Source organism: Rhinopithecus roxellana, chromosome 5 (genome assembly GCF_007565055.1).
Source record: "Rhinopithecus roxellana isolate Shanxi Qingling chromosome 5, ASM756505v1, whole genome shotgun sequence".
NCBI classification, from domain to species: Eukaryota; Metazoa; Chordata; class Mammalia; order Primates; family Cercopithecidae; genus Rhinopithecus; species Rhinopithecus roxellana.
In genome coordinates, this window is record NC_044553.1 from 82,645,756 (window position 1) to 82,661,139 (window position 15,384).

General features: G+C 44.4%; 1 protein-coding gene across 5 annotated transcripts in view; it reads left to right on the forward strand.

Annotated features, from left to right (window-relative positions):
* Positions 1 to 11,278: 11,278 nt before the first annotated feature.
* The window catches only part of SLC8A3 (solute carrier family 8 member A3), a 143,029-nt gene continuing 138,923 nt past the window's right edge, over positions 11,279 to 15,384 (forward strand). For 4 of the 5 annotated variants that reach the window (XM_010359753.2, XM_010359754.2, XM_030931481.1 and 1 more), the window contains exon 1: positions 11,393 to 11,967. The gene's annotated coding sequence lies outside the window, so the exon portion shown is untranslated. Of the gene's footprint in view, positions 11,968 to 15,384 lie in introns of all 5 variants that reach the window. The other variant, XM_010359755.2, reaches the window with a different exon arrangement.

Genomic DNA, 15,384 nt, shown 5'->3' on the forward strand with positions numbered 1-15,384 from the left:
GAGGGTTGAGCAGGAAGTACAGAAAGATCCTGCATCCTTGATGACAATACTGAGCTCAACTACCCTGAGACCACATTCCTCTGGACTTATTATGATTTAAGTTGCTGTTGGTTGGGCACTTTATTACTTCAGAAGGAAGAAGAACTAAAAGAGTTGTGGGGTTGAGCAAGAACTTCTTTGAGGATAGAAGATACTTGCACAAATTTTTATGTATAAATCCTTTTGTTTTTTCTTTTGTTTCCTAGTTACTGTTAATGTTATTATTATTATTTGCAAATAGACTCTTTATCAAACTATCAGTGTACATTTGGGTTTATCTGTAATTTCTCTTTATGACAGAGTTGTAGTGAATTCTTGTACTTTTATGTTGCTCCAAGTCCATTTTGAATAGAAGTTGTACTATCTCATACCAGGAGCAGGGCTCAGTCTCCCTTTGCACAGTTTCTAGTTCTACTCCTCCTCCCAGTTCCTCAAGGTGGTCAATCCATTTATCTACCTCAAACAACTGCCTACTGGTGGCGACTACCCTGAGGAACAACTAGATACAGCCTACTTGCCTGGCCCCACTAACTCACCCTGAATGGACTGTGCAGATATGCAGCACTGACCACCTCTCAGTTACAAAGCGAGCCCATGGAACTTGTACCTATTTGTTCTAAGCCCACCAACTAGAACTCTCCTGAAGAAACCTGCTTGGATAATACCCTGACCCCAATAAGGGCTTTAGTGCCACAGATTCTCCCTCTCTCACCTTCTACCTGCTGGCTGGGCACCCTGCCACCTCCAGACTTGCTGCTGGCTCTCATGGGTACCCTTCTTCTACGGATCTGTGAGTAACAGAAGGTGTCTGTGATTTCCTGTGTTTTGCTCTGCAGCCTCTTCTGCATGTCACCTGGCACACACACCTGAGCCTAACTCTTCTCCTGGGTCTAGGCTCTCCTGGAGAGTGGCTATCGGGGTGCCCTTATGGTCAGTCTCAAGAGAAAGACCTCAAGGTTAATTTAGAGAGACATTGCAATTTTATTAAAATCAGAAACACGTCAAATATGTCTACTATTTCTTCTATTATTCAACATTGTCTTGTAAGTATTGGACAATCCCACAGAAAAACACAATGAAACAATCAGTATAAATATTAACATATAGCAAATTTTTAATTTTCGGATTAGATGATTGTTTTCTTAGAAAAATTAAGAAATTCTACTTTAGACCTTAGTTTCCTCGTCCATAGAACTGATAGAATAGTATCTGCCTTATAGAGACACTATGAGGATTAAACGAGCTAATACACATAAAACACTTAAAACAGTGCCTGGCCCATTGTAAGTTCTCCATAAATGTTAAAGATTATTATTAAAAGAATTGAATAGAGAAACTGAATACAAAATAAAAATACAAAAATTAGTAGGTTTACTTTTAGTAAACAAACTTAAATGTCACAGGGAGGAAATCCCATTTTTAATAAAAACCAAAACTATAAAATACCTAGAAATAAAATTCACAGGAAAGGCAAAAGACCTAAATAAGTAAAACTATACAATCTTACTAAAATATGAAAAGAAGATATCTAAATGGAATGGCAGCTTTCTAAGACAGAATGATATATCATAAAAATGTGTATATTTATATATTTTACATTACTGTTCGAGAAAAGCAACCCCAAGACACATAATTGTCAGATTCTCCAAGGCTGAAACAAAGGAAAACATGTTAAGGGCAGCCAGAGAGAAAAGTCAGGTTACCTACAAAGGAAAGCACATCAGATTAACAGTGGGTCTCTCTGCAGAAACCCTACAAGCCAGAAGAGAGTAGGGGACAATATTCAACATTCTTAAAGAAAAGAATTTTCAACCCAGTATTTCATATCCAGCCAAACTAAGCTTCATAAGCAAAGGAGAAATAAAATCCTTTACAGACAAGCAAATACTGAAGGATTTTGTCACCTCCAGGCCTGCCTTACAAGAGCTCCTGAAGGAAGCACTAAATATAGAAAGGAAAACCCGGTACCAGCCACTGCAAAAACACACCAAAAATATAAAGACCAATGATGCTATGAAGAAACTGCATCAACTAAAGTGCAGAGTAACCAGATAGCATCATGATGACAGGATCAAATTCATACATAGCACTATTAACCTTAAATGTAAATGGGCTAAATGCCCCAATTAAAAGACACAGACTGGCAAATTGGATAAAGATTCAAGACCTATTGGTGTGCTGTATTCAGGAGACCCATCTCACGTGCAGTGACACACATAGGCTCAAAATGAAAGATGGAGGAATATTTACCAAGCAAATGGAAAGAAAGTCTCGGATAAAACAGACTTTAAACCAACAAAGATAAAAAAAAAAAAAAAAAAAAGACAAAGAAGGGCATTACATAATGGTAAAAGGATCAACAAGAAGAGCTAACTATCCTAAATATATATATACCCAATATAGGAGCACCCAGATTCATAAAACAAGCTCTTAGAGACCTACAAAGTGACTTAGACTCCCACACAATAATAGTGGGAGATTTTAACACCCCACTGTCAATATTAGACAGATAAACGAGACAGAAAATTAACAAGGATATTCAGGACGTGAACTCAGCTCTGAACCAAGCAGAACTAGTAGATGCCTACAGAACTCTCCACCCCAAATCAACCAGAATATACATTCTTCTCAGCACCACATGGCACTTATTCTAAAATCGACCACATAATTGGAAGTAAAACACTCCTCAGCAAATGCAAAAGAAGAGAAATCATAACAGTCTGTCATACCACAGTGCAATCAAATTAGAACTCTGCATTAAGACACTCATTCAAAACTACATAACTACATGGAAATTGAAGAACCTGCTCCTGAATGACTACTGAAATAAAGAAGTTCTTTGAAACCAATGAGAAGAAAGACACAACGTACCAGAATCTCTGGATGGAACACAGCTAAAGCAATGTTAAAAGGGAAATTTATAGCATGAAATGCCAATATCAGCTGGAAAGACACAAAATTGACACCCTAACATCACAATTAGAATAACTAGAGAAGCAAAAGCAAACAAATTCAAAAGTAGCAGAAGAAAAGAAATAACTAAGATCAGAGCAGAACTGAAGGAGATACAAACACAAAAAAACCCTTCAAAAAATCAATGAATCCCGGAGCTGGTTTTTTGGAAAGATTAACAAAATAGATAGACTGCTAGCTAAACTAATAAAGAAGAAAAGAGAGAAGAATCAAATAGACACATTAAGAAATGATAAAAGGGATATCACCACTGATCCCACAGAAATACAAACTACCATCAGAGAATACCATAAACACCTCTATGCAAATAAACTAGAAAATCTAGAAGAAATGGATAAATTCCTGGACACATACACCATCCCAAGACTAAACCAGGAAGAAGTCAAATCACTGAATAGACCAATAACAAGTTCTGAAGTTGAGGCAGTAATTAATACCCTACCAACCAAAAAAAAAAAAGCCAGGACCAGATGGATTCACAGCCAAATTCTACCAGAGGTAGAAAGAGGAGCTGGTGCCATTCCTTGTGAAACTATTCCAAACAATAGAAAAAGAGGGACTCCTCCCTAACTCATTTTATGAGGGCAGCATCATCTTGATACCAAAACCTGGCAGAGACACAACAAAAAAAGAAAATTTCAGGCCAATATCCCTGATGAACATCAGTGCAAAAATCCTTAATAAAATTCTGGCAAACTGAATCCAGTAGCACATCAAACAGTGTATCCACCACAAGCAAGTCAGCTTCATCCCTGAGATGCAAGGCTGGTTCAACATATGCAAATCAATAAACATAATTCATCACATAAACAGAACCAATGACAAAAAACACATGATTAACTCAATAGATGCAGAAAAGTCCTTTGATAAAATTCAACATCCCTTCATGCTAAAAACTCTTAATGAACCAGGTGTTGATGGAACATATCTGAAAATAAGAGCTATTTATGACAAACCCATAGCTAATATCATATCGAATGGGCAAAAGCTAGAAGCATTCCCTTTGAAAACTGGCACAAGACAAGGATGCCTTCTCTCACCACTCCTATTCAACACAGTATTGGAATTTCTGGCCAAGGCAATCAGGCAAGAGAAAGAAATAAAGGGTATTCAAGTAGGAAGAGAGGAAGTCAAATTGTCTGTTTGCAGATGACATGGTTGTATATTAAGAAACCCCATCATCTCAGTCTGAAAACTCCTTAAGCTGATAAGCAACTTTAGCAAAGTCTCAGGATACAAAATCGATGTGTGAAAATCACAAGCATTCCTATACACCAACAATAGACAAGCAGAGAGCCAAATCATGAGTGAACTCCCAATCAAAATTGCTACAAAGAGAATAAAATACCTAGGAATATTACTTACAAGGGACGTGAAGGAACTCTTCAGGGAGAACTACAAGTCACTGCTCAAGGAAAGAAGAGAGGACACAAACAAATGAAAAAAAATTCCATGCTCATAGATAGGAAGAATCAATATCATGAAAATGGCCATACTGCCCAAAGTAATTTACAGTTTCAATGCTATTCCCATTAAGCTACCATTGACTTTCTTCACAGAATTAGAAAAAACTACTTTAAATTTTATACGGAACCGAAAAGGAGCCCATATAGCCAAGACAATTGTAAGCAAAAAGAACAAAGCTAGAGGCATCACACTACCTAACTTCAAACTATACTATAAGCCTACAGTAACCAAAACAGCATGGTACTGATACCAAAACAGATATATAAACCAATGGAACAGAACAGAGGCCTCAGAAATAACACCACACATCTATAGCCATCTGATCTTCGACAAACCTGACAAAAACAAGCAATGGGGAAAGGATTCCCTATGTAATAAATGGTGCTGGGAAAACTGGCTAGCCGTCTGGAGAAAACTGAAACTGGACCCCTTCCTTACACCTTACACAAAAATTAACTCAAGATCGATTAAAGACTTAAATGTCCAACCCAAAACCATAATAACCCTAGAAGAAAACCTAGGCAATACCATTCAGGACATAGGCATGGGCAAAGACTTCATGACTAAAATGCCAAAAGCAATGGCAACAAAAGCCAAAATTGACAAATGGGATCTAATCAAACGAAAGAACTTCTGCACAGCAGAAGAAACTATCATTAGAGTGAACAGGCAACCTACAGAATGGGAGAAAATTTTTGCAATCTATCCATCTGACAAAGGGCTAATATCCAGAATCTACAGGGAACTTAAACAAATTTACAAGAAAAAAGCAAACAACCCTATGAAAAGTGGGTGAAGGGTATGAACAGATACGTCTCAAAAGAAGATGTTTATGCAGCCAAAAAACATGAAAAAAAGCTCATCATCACTAGTCATTAGAGAAATGCAAATCAAAATCAAAATGAGATACCATCTCACACCAGTTAGGATGGTGATCATTAAAAAGCCTGGAAACATCAGATGCTTGCAAGGATACGGAGAAATAGGTACGCTTTTACATTGTTGGTGGGAGTGTAAATTAGTTCAAGCATTGTGGAAGACAGTGTGGCAATTCCTCAAAGATCTAGAATGAAATACCATTTGACCCAGCAATCCCACTAGTGGGTATATACCCAAAGGATTATAAATTACTCTACTATAAAGACACATGCACACATATGTTTATTGCAGCACTGTTCCCAATAGCAAAGACTTGGAACCAACCCAAATGCCCATCAATGATAAACTGGATAAAGAAAAATGTGGCACATGTACGCCATGGAATACTATGCAGCCATAAAAAAAGAATGAGTTCATGTACTTTGCAGGGACATGGATGAAGCTGGATGATTGCTTATTCTCAGCAAACTAACACAGGAACAGAAAACCAAACACTGCATATTCTCACTTGTAAGTGGGAGTTGAACAATGAGAACACGTGGACACAGGGAGGGGGACATCACACACGGGGGCCTGTCGGTGGGTAGGGCCCAGGGGAGGGAGAGCATTTAGGACAAATACCTAATGCGTGCGGGGCTTAAAACCTAGATGATGCGTTGATGGGTGCAACAAACCACCAGGGCACACGTATATCTATGTAACAAACCTGCACGTTCTACACACGTATCCCAGAACTTACAGTAAAATTTTTTTGAAATGCAAATTAAAGCCACAAATTAAAGTTAAATTTATACCCACCAGAATGACTAACTTTAAGTAGTCTGACAATACTAAGTGCTGAGAAGAATGTGATCAAACAGTCTTGGAGAGGGAGAGTATAGGCAAATGTTCACAGCAGCATTATTCAAAAAATAAAACACTGGAAACAATTTAGATATCAAGAGCAGAGTACAAAGTTGAGTTGCATATTCATTCAAAGGAAACTAGACAACAATGATAAATCACAAATTGCTGCTACACACAACAATATGGATGAACATGACCAAAATTATGTTGGGCAAAGAACCCCCCAAAATAGTACTTTCCATCTGCTTCTATTTACATAGAGTTGAAAGTCACATAAGATTAATGTGTGGTTTTAGAAGTCAGGGCAGCCGTTCCCTCTGGAGAAGAGGAAGAAGCATGACTGGGAGAGGCACGAGGGGAGCTGCTGGAGTACTAGTAATATATATTGTTCTGGATGATGATTAAATAAAATATATTCACATTGTGAAAATTCTTTGAGCTATAGTTATGACTTGTGCACATTTCTGTATGTATATCCTACTGCAATAAACTTTGTAAAAGGAAAAAAGAAATGATATTGAAGTGACAAATTTTTGAAATACAAGATATGACGAGATTAAAAATAATATAACTCATAGGAAAGAATTATGTCTCACTAAATACCCTATTATCAGACAGGGCTTACTAAACTTCCATCTTCCCCACAGAGTTGTTCCAGAACTTACCTTTAGCTTCAACTTGACTGCTCTTGTTTCTCAGCTGCTATCAGATTGTATACTCCAAGTGCTGCGGAATGCTGGCACCTAGGTTGCTTGTGAGAAGAGACACTATGGCTTGTGCGGGATGCAGTGCCACTGGTGGCCAGGACTGGCAGGTCTGCTGCTTGTGAAGTGCCTGAGGCCCCACTTTTAGGGAGGCACTAACTTGCGGAGTTCTGCAGCATAATGATAAATACTGGGGCCTCACCAAGAAGCCACGTGGTCCCTTCCCACTATTCATCCCATCTGCCCTATTACTTGCTGCTCAGGCTCTGGAGAAAGGGTATTCTCTGACAAGGACTCACAGAATTAGGGCTACTATGACAAAATACCAAAGACTGAGTGGCTTAAATAACAGAAATTATTTTCTCACAGTTCTGGAGGCTAGAACTCCCACATCAAGGTGTCAGCACATTTGATTTCTCTCTCCTTGGCTTGCAGATGGCGGCCTTCTCGCTGTGTCCTCACAAGGTTGTCCTTCTGTCTGTCTGTGTCCTAATCTCCTCTTCTTATAAGGATAGCAATCATAGTGGATTAGGGCCCACCCTGATGGCACTGTTTTAATTTTATTACCTCTTTAAAGACCCTATCTCAAAACCCAGGCACATTCTGGGTACTAAGGGTTAGGGCTTCAACATCAAGTTTTGGGAGACACAATTCAGTCTGTTTTTAAAAGAGTCTGTCTAGTTCTTACCAAGCTCTGTGACTGGGCTGATTCCTGTAGCTTCTTGGGTCCTAAGTTTCCTCCTGACTTGCAAAGGAGGTTTGTGGCTCTTTACTCCCAATGCTGATGATAAATAGCTTGCTTTCCAGCTTTCCCGTGAACATCTCCTTGGGTTCCAGTACAACCAGATATAAATAACAATGGCAGAAGTGGAAGTATGGTGTCATTACATTTAATGTTTTCCAACCCTGTATGCATCTAGTGAGGAGAAAAAAAAAGAAGTGAGAATGTCCAGAATTAAAAGCAGTCTGAGACTTCATAGGCCACATGAAAGTTGGCTATAGAACTTAAGATGAGAGAGAAGCAGGGTTGGGGGAGAAAAAAGTAGGGGAGAAGGAGAATTGATATATATTTGGGGATTGGTCTGTACTCACTGAATTTTCACAACAACCTCATGAGGTGGGCATTATTATTATTAATTAATTATTATTATTCCCATTGTACTGGTGAGGACACTGAGGCCCAGAATGCAGAGTTGGGCTTTGCTATTTCAGTCTACCTAGAACTCAGAGGAACCCATGCAAATCAGCTCTGCCCACAGCATTGGCTGAACATGCTTTGGCACCTCTTGCCTTCCTCCCCCCAGCATTGCCCTATGACAGGTGACAAGAGGAAGACAAGGCTCCTGTCTGTTCTGTTTGGTAGTTATAAAAAAATGACATGACCAATTCTGTTGTTGTTGCTGGTTCAGTTTTAGTGAATAGGTAATGTTCACTGAAAAGATACCAATAGATATTAACAAGCAAACAAATAAAATTCTGACACAAGTAAAACTAATCCATAGTGACAGAAAGCAGATCAATAGTTGCCTGTGGGAAGAGCAGATGACTATAAAGGGGCCTGAAAGAACTTTTGGGGGAGATGAAAATGTTCTATATCTTGATTGAGGTTGTTGCTCTACATGTATGTACTTGTATAAAAACTCATCAAACTATATACTTAAAACAGGTGAGATTTTAGTAGTAGCAGTGATGTTTGGATACCTGTAACTTTATCTCCATTAGAAATGTTAGATATTTTAATATCATCAGTTAGTTTTTGCAGGTATCTTGAAATATTATTCATGTTCCTCACTACTGAGTTTTGCAGATTCATGTTCCTCACTACTGAGACAGTCATTTAGCCTGTGTGCTAGACCTTGCTTTTGATGCCTTCATAAAGCATATATCACAAAAAAGGTGAGTTGTTGTATGTAAATTATGCCTCAATAAAGTTGATTGATCTAAAGAGAAAAAACATCACCAGAAATCCCACCACCAAGAGATAACCAGTACCATTTTGGTGTTTTTAGGCTGCCAGGGCATTCATCCCCACTCTGCCGCCCCTGCACATGCTGTGTTCTGGGTTTTTTTTTCCTCTCTGTCCACGATATATTATAAAAACCTTTCCATGCCAGTACACAGAATGCTGCATCGGTATTTTTACAGTGGTAGAATACAGCATTATGTCAACAAAACATGTTTACTTCACCAATTTGCTGTGTTGGAAAATTAAGATGTTTCCAATTTAGGCTGGGCGCGGTGGCTCACACCTGTAATCCCAGCACTTTGGGAGGCCGAGGCGGGCAGATCACTTGAGGTCAGGAGTTCAAGACCAGCCTGGCCAACATGGTGAAACCCCATCTCTACCAAAAATACAAAAACTAGCTGGGTATGGTGGCACGTGCCTGTAATCTTAGCTACTCAGGAGGCTGAAGCAGGAGAATTGCTTGAACCCAAGAGGCAGAGGTTGCGGTGAGCTGAGATCCCACCATTGCGTTCCAGCCTGGGCAACAGAGCAAGACTCCATCTCAACAACAACAACAACAAAAAGATGTTTCCAGTTTCCAATTTTTCACTCTTATAAACACTACCATGAATATCCTTGTAACTAAATATTTGAGCATATCCTTAATGATTGCCACAGAATAATTTTCTTCCAGTAAAATTACTGGGTCACAGGCATTCACATTTTTAAGGAATTTGATGTATCTTTCAAAATTGCCCTCCCTAAAAACTGTATCAATTTATATGCCCACTAGCCATCTCTTTGTCTCTACTGTAGACTCTCATTGTGTAGACTCAGCATTGTGACTCTCCATGGGAACAGACACAAGGTAAGTCCCAGTAATTGACATATCCCGAGATCCCACAACTTTAGAAGCTATTGAAACCTTTCAAAGTTAGTCCCAGCCCTAACTTTAAATGAAATTCAAGACCCATAAAGGTTCAGGGGTCTGAAAGCACTCCTACTGAGCACATCCAGGACTATGCCTCGGGACTCAGGCCAGAAACCACCACACAGCTTGCTAAAGGAACATTGAGTCAAAGGACCAGAAAAAACCTCCTGCCATCTCAGGCTTAGAGATTCCCTAGTCTCTATACCCCACTTAATATCTTTGAACCAAGCCTTGCTCCAGAGCAGCTGGGCAGGGGAGCCAGGGATCTCAGGAGTCACACACACTGTTGAGGTGTCAGCACAACTCCAGTTGGTTGCATTTTATTTTAACCCTTGGTTCTGCTGCACATGGCCTTGGGATGGTTATTTAACCTAAGGCTCAATTTCCTCAACAGAAAAATGGAGTTGGTAATTGTCCCTAGCTCACAGAGTCTTAGCAGGATGGCGTGAGATAATACAATCAAATTCACTAGCACCACTCCTGGCCCTTAAAAGATGCTGATATTTGGTAAGTATTATGATCATTTGTTGGTCCCTCACACTTAGCTTCAGGCAGCAGAGAGGCCTGAGAGAACAACTTCCTGCCCTTACATTCTGACTTTTCTGCACTGGCGTCGCTACAAAGGGCCAGCCACCAGGCTCATTTTAGATTTGCCTAATGCCACCGATAAGCTAAGGCCTTGCAACCCCATTCTTAGGAGTGGCTTGCCCACCCCGCATGCCTCTAGGACCAAGCCTGACAAATATAGCAGAAATTACAGGCATCTGATTTAAGGCTACGTGTGTACACTTCGCCAGAGCCAAGCCCCAAGCCCTAGTCCCGTTGCTGCATCAAAGGACCAGCTCTCTTCCAGCCTCCGGGCCCAGAGTAAGCAGCAATTTGGGAGGCAGCCCCCTCTTATTTTTAGCTTTAAAAACCCGAAAAGCCAACATACCAGAGCTCACCCAAGCGTCTCTCACAAGCTGTTGTTTGACTTGGGTTGAGAAAATGACAGGCTGGGTTGTGCACCAAGACGAGAAGAAAAAAGAGGGGGAAAAAGGAGTTTTCTTTTCCCTCTACTGCCAACCTCCATCCCCCTCAACTCCTCCCCTAGGCCTGGGTGGACCCTGCCTGGGTAATAGTTCCCTGCTATATTTAAAAACCACAGATGTGTTTGGTGGAGACTTAATTTCGGAATTGCAGGCAGCGTCTCCTGAGGACAAGGGGAAAGCCGATGCCGCGCGCCCGCCTGCTGCCTGGAGCTCCCAACTCGGCGGAATCCAGGTCAGGACGCGCCGCCGTTTTGATGTGCTGCCGGCCGGGAGGCGTGGGCACCAGGCTCCAGCGACTGGGGTGGCTGGACGCGGGGCAGGGGTTCGATCTGAATTCGGCCCTCGGGGGCTCTGGATACGGGTTGCGGGATGCGGGCTCGACTTCCTCGTCGCCGGTAGAGGAGCGTTCTGAGAGTCTCCCCTCGGCGCGTGAGGATAAATATGCACGGCTTGTCATTCGGTGCGGCGCTCTCTCCCAGCTGATAGGGTGACGTTCCGTTTGGAGGCTTGGAGATTGGCTTTTTGATTTGGCTTCTTGCGGCAGCTTAATGGGCAAAGCTCTCCGCTCGCCCAGAAACCAGCCTCTCCGCGCGTCCCCTCTGCGCGCGGCGAGGCCGAGACGTCTCCCGCGGTGACAGCGTGCAAGGCGGAGAGCCGGCGCGCTCCCAGCCCCGGGAAAGCCCAGGCGACGCGACCGCAAGCCCGAGCCCGGGTCCCTCGGAGCCGCCAGGGCGCGCCGGGCTGCTCCCCTTCCTGCCCCTCCCGGCAGGAATCCCCCGCCGCCCGCGGCCGGGACTCCGGGCCTCTCCAGGGCGTAGATTCCAGCCCCGGCTCTGGGTAGGGGTTTCCCTCTTTCTGAAATCCGCGCGGAAAGACCCCTCCCGGGGCCCCTCGCCCTGGCCCCAGACACCCGCCCGCCTAGACCCCGCGCTCCAGATGCGCTGCCCGGCAGCTCCTTGACAGCTGCGAGCCCACGAACCCCGGCGGGCGGGCGGCGGCGGACTGACCTGCCCCGGACGCGGCTGCGGCCGGCGGGCAGCCCGCGGGGGCGATGAGCCGCTGCGGCCGGTGAGGCGCCCGGTGGCGGGGGCATCGCGTACCTTCCTCACCCCCCTCACTTGCCCACTCCGCTCGGGAGGCCGAGAGGAAACGGTGAGTAATGGGGTGAGCCTCCTGCCCTTCCCCCTTAGCGGGCAGCCGAACTATGGGAGGTAGAGGTTGGGGGGTTTGGGATGCCCCTAAGAGGATCCCTGATTGTGAATAACGGGGTTAAGTTATTTCTCAAGATCATTCATATGAACCACCTTCCTGTGGATTTAGTGCCAAGAGAAGTGGGGGGAGGGTGCCCCGGAAAGTGTACATTGTGTATGCGGTGTTGGGGGGGGGCAGATCTGGCAGAGTGGGTGTCCACGGGAGGGTGCCGCCGGGTGGGGAGGGGCAGAGAGAGATAGATGCCTGGGCAGATGAGTGCAGTCGGATCGTGAGCTTGTTGGGTTGGTAGCGGGTGCTGTTTGGGGAGACTGACTGCTGTGTTGTGTGCTGGATGCATGTGGGCATACGTGTGCCGCCTGGGCCAGGGCGTGTTGTGCTTCTGGTGCTGTGAGTGTCCGCCGGGTTTGGGGGCTAGCAGGGAAGCTGGTTATCCACTCCGCGCGCGCCCGCGTGCACATACGCACGCACGCGCTCACCCCAATCTCGGGACTCCACCGCCGCGGGTCGGGAGCTGCAGCCCCAGCGCACCGACCGCTGGGGCCAAGGGGGCGGGGAAGAAGGAGGGTTTCTCAAGTCCTGCACTCTTCAGCCCCTGGTGGTCTGCGTGGTCTGGGGCTCGGTGGAAAGAATCGAAATATATAACTAACCCTCCCCTGATCCCCCAACACACGCGCGCGCACACACACACACGCTCTCGCTCTCTCTCTCTCTCTCTCTCTCTCACACACACACACACACACACACACACACACAGCCAAAGCACTCATTCAGAGGCTAGCGCTGCTGCTCCTGCAGGCCCTGGCTGACCTGCCCAGAGGACCCGAGCCACTGGGAGAGATGATGAAAGCAATTTGCTCCGGGGGAAAAAGCAGTTTTTCGTCTTAATTCATTGTGTTTTATGTTTAACCGTGTGGTAGTGGTGGTGGTGGCGGGGTGGGGTTAAATAGAAGAAATGCCTTTAATGCAGTACCATAAATTTACCTGCTCATCGCAGCTTGTTTCTCTCTCTCTCTCTCTCCTCGCCCCCCACCCCCACCCTTCTCTTCTCTTCTCTCCTCCTTTCCCCTTTCTCTCTCTTCTCGCTCTCCTTTCCTGGCGATTAATAAACAAACCTCTGAACGCATTCGGCGGTTAGGTCTCCCGGGCAGAAGAATTGAAATTGGTTTCAATTTATCAGAAACGCAGACCTCAGCAGGCGCCGCCAAGCTCCTGGGTGGTCAAGAAACACCCCGAAGGGGGTGGGGGGAGGAGGGAGTTGAGGAGGGTGGAATGCGGGTACGTGATAGGAACACATCCGGCCTTCTGGTGGGGCACCAAAAGGGAAGCCTCCTCGGCCTGGCGACCCGGTGACTTGCAGCGGCGTGTGATTAATCTTCCACAGCTGTCGTGCCCCATCCACTTGAGCTGAGCTCTTGTTTACCTCGATTTTCAAATATAGCTGCTGCGCCATGCTCTTCCTGAAATAGGGGGATCAGTTCACCCTTTTTGGGCTCTTGGCCTTCTGCCAGGGCTTCTTTTTGCTGGCCTCACTGGCTGGATTCAAGTTTGAGAGGAACCTGCCCCTTCATGCATTGCAGGTCTCCAAAGGAGGATGGCTGATGGTCAGAGCTTAGGGTAACTAGATGTTGACTGATCACCCAGCCCCTCATTGCAATCTACAATGCCCAGCAGCAGTCCCCTCATACAAGTCCACTTTGTAGCCTCCTTTTTCTTTAAATACAATGTAGATACTGGATTGAGAAGAAGCAGATAAGGCCTATAGAACTGAACTTGGTTGAAGTGGTTCTTTCTTTAACTTGATGGAGAAGGGAAGGGCATTCATGCAGTTTCCTCCACTTGGAATCCTTTATTTTTCTCCCAACATACTCCTAAAGTACTCCTACTCAAGCTTCCCTCTCAGCTCACTAGTTACTTCCTCAAGGAAGCCTTTCATATCCTCCCTGACTAGGCCAGATCCCTGCTTATTTTACATCTGTATTAGTCCGTTCTCACACTGGTCATGAAGACATACCCAAGTACTTTACAAAGGAAAGAGGTTTAATGGACTCACAGTTCCACAGGGCTGGGGAGGCCTCAGGAAATTTACAATCATGGTGGAAGGGGAAGAAAACACGTCCTTCTTCACACGGCAGCAGCAAAGAGAAGTGCCAAAGAAAGGGGGAAAAGCCCCTTGTTAAGCCATCAGATCTTGTGAGAACTCACTATCATAAGAACAGCAGCATGGGGGTAACTGCCCCCATGATTCAGTTACCTCCCTGGCTTCCTCCCAAGATACGTAGGGATTATAGGAACTACAATTCAAGATGAGATTTGGATGGGGACACAGCCAAGCCATATTTGGCCATGGAGTCCATTGGATTCCAAAAGAAAAGTATTTGTTTCTTCATTCAGTTAGCCATTTATTCAATAAGTGTTCAACAGCCACCTACTCTGTCAGGCATGTGCTAAGTCCGGAGGCAAATGAAATAGAATGGACCCTTTCCTCATAAACACTCATAATCTGAAGTTATATTTTTGAAGTATATTAAAGATGCACATTAAATTTATGTATGTGATTAAGTAATGCCAGGCACACCTCTAGACAACAGACTCCACAAAGGGAGGAAACTGTGTCCCCAAGGCCTAGCACTGTGCCTGGCATAGGATAGGTACCCAGTAAATGTTGGTTGAGTGAGTGGAATTAGAGGAGCAACTACATTCTTTCCTTCTCTGTTCCTGCTCTTCTGAGCTCTCCTTTACACTGCCACCTACAGCTTCCTGGTGGGAGAAGGGAGAATATGGTTACTGAACTGACCCTGTAAAAACTATTCCCATGCCCTGTGCTCCTCCAAGGGATGGGATCCTAAAGCTGATAGGTTGTCCTCTTCCCCCAGCCCTGCCCTGTGCCTGTGCAGGGTGGTTCCTTTTGCATTCTCTGGGCACAGTTGTTGGTATTGTTTATGGGCACTGATAGTGGGCATGTTCTCCAGCCTTCATGCTTTAGTCATTGCCCATGATCAGGATTTGGGAAATGTATCACACATCTGGACTTCTTTTCAAACTATTGAGATTAGATAAAAAGAAAGGAATAGACCAGGTGCGATGGCTCACGCTTGTAATCCCAGCACTTTGGGAGGCCGAGGCAGGTGGATCACTAGTTCAGGAGTTCAAGACCAGCCTGGCCAACATGGTGAACCCCCGTCTCTACTAAAAATACAAAAATTACCTGGGCATGGTGGCAGGCACCTGTAATCCCAGTTACTCGGGAAGCTGAAGGAGGAGAATTGCTTAAACCTAGGAGGCGGAGGTTGCAGTGAGCCGAGATCATGCCACTACACTCTAGCCTGAGTAACAGAGCGAGACTCTATCTCAAAAAAA